Source organism: Macaca mulatta, chromosome 14 (assembly GCF_049350105.2).
Source record: "Macaca mulatta isolate MMU2019108-1 chromosome 14, T2T-MMU8v2.0, whole genome shotgun sequence".
Lineage (NCBI taxonomy): Eukaryota > Metazoa > Chordata > Mammalia > Primates > Cercopithecidae > Macaca > Macaca mulatta.
The window spans coordinates 82356424-82358770 of NC_133419.1; positions in this window are offsets into that span (position 1 = coordinate 82356424).

Genomic DNA, 2347 nt, shown 5'->3' on the forward strand with positions numbered 1-2347 from the left:
CATGGGGGTTATGAGAATTGCAATTTAAGGTGAGATTTGGGTGGAGACACAGAGCTAAACTATATTCCACCTCTGACCCTTCCAAATATCATGTCCTTTTCACATTTCAAAACCAATTATCCCTTCCCAACGGTACCACAAAGTCTGAACTAATTTCAGCATTGACTCAAAAGTCCATAGTTCAAAATCTCATCTAAGACAAGGCAAGTCCCTTCCACCTGTGAGCCTGTAAAATCAAAAGCAAGTTAATTACCTCCTAGAAACAATACAAGCATTGGATAAATGCTCCCATTCTAAATGAGGGAAATTGGACAAATTGAAGGAGTTACAGGTCCCATGAAATTCCAAAATTAAATAGAGCAGTAGTTAAACCTTAAAGTTCAAAATGATCTCCTTTGACTCCATGTCTTTCATACAGGTCACACTGATTCAAGTGGTGGGCACCCGTGGCCTTCAGCAGCTCTATCCCTGTGCCTCTGAACAGTACAGCCCCACTCCCAGCTGCTTTCACAGACTGGCATTGAGTGTCTCTGGATTTTCCAGGTGCACAGTGCAAGCTGTTGGTGAATATACAATTCTGGGGTCTGGAGAACAGTGTCCCTCTTCTCACAGCTCCCCTACGCAGTGCCCCAGTGGGGACTCTGTGTGGGGGCTCCAACCCTACATTTTCCTTCTGCATGGCCCTAGCAGAGTTTCTCCATGAGGACTGCACTTCTGCAGCAAACTTCTACCTAGACATACAGGCATTTCCATAAATCCTCTGAAATCTAAGCAGAGATTCTCAAACCTCAATTCTTGTCTTCTGTGCACACAGAGGACCAACACCACATGGAAGCTGCCAAGGCTTGGGGCAACAAGCCCAAGTTGTTGCTGTGAAGCAACAGCCCAAGTTATATGTTAGCCCCTTGTAACCACAGCTGGGATATAGGGCACCAAGTCCTGAGGCTGAACCGAGCAGAAGTGGGGCTCTGGGTCTGGCTGACAAAATAATTTTTCCTTCCTAGGTCTCCAGGTCTGTGATGGGAGAAGCTGCCAGAAAAGTCTCTGACATGCCATGGAGATATTTTCCCCATTGTCATGGTGATTACCATTTGACTCCTTGTTCCTTGTGCAAATTTCTGCAGCCAGCTTGAATTTCTCCTCAGGAAATGGGTTTTTCATTTTTATTGCATCATCAGACTACAAATTTTCTAAATGTTTATGCTGTGCTTCCCTTTTTAAACATAAGTTCCAATTCCAAACCACCTCTTTGTGAATGCATAAAACTGAATGCTTTTAAGAGCACCCAAGTCACCTCTTGAACCCTTTGCTACTTAGAAATTTCTTCTGCCAGATACCCTCAATCATCTCTCTCATTTTCGTAGTTCCACAGATCTCTAGGGCAGGGGGAAAATGCCATCAGCCTCTTTGCTAAAGCATAGCAAGAGTCACCTTTATTTATTCCAGTTACCAACCAGTTTTTCATCTCCATCTGAGACCACCTCAGCCTGGACTTTATTGTCCATATCACTATCAGCATTTTGGTCAAAGCCATTCAACAAGTCTCTAGGAAGTTCCAAACTTTCCCACATCTTCCTGTCTTATTCTGAGCCCTCTAAACTGTACCAACCTCTGCCCTTTACTCAGTGCCAAAGTTGCCTCCACATTTTCAGGTATCTTTATAGCAGTGCCCCACTACCTTGGTACAAATTTACTGTATTTGTCCATTCTCACACTACTATCAAGAAATGCCCCAGACTGGGTAATTTATAAATGAAAGAGATTTAGTCTACTCACAGTTCCGCATTGCTGGGGAAACTACAGGAACCTTACAATCATGATAAAAGGCAAAGGAGAAGCAGGCATCTTCTTTATAGAGTGGCAGGACACAGGGCATTCAGGAAGGGAAAATGCCAGACAGTTTTAAAACCATCATATCTGGGGAGACTCTCTCAATATCATGAGAACAGCATGATCCAATTACCACCATGATCCAATTACCTCCACCTGGCCCCACCCTTGATACATGGGGAATACAGGCATTACAATTTGAGGTGAGATTTGGGTGAGGACACAGAATCAAACCATATCAACACCATTCCCTTGGTGATATGTGAGTTGTCACTCAGTAAGTTCACACAAGATCTGGTTGTTTAAAAGAGTGTGGGACCAGACACGGTGGCTGATGCCTGTAATCCCAGCATTTTGGGTGGCCGAGACAGGCGGATCACCTGAGCTTGGGAGTTCAAGACCAGCCTGGGCAACATGGTGAAACCCTGTCTATACTAAAAATACAAAAATTAGCTGGGCATGGTGGCACGAATCCTGTAATCTCAGCTACTCAGGAAACTGAGACAGGAGAATTGCT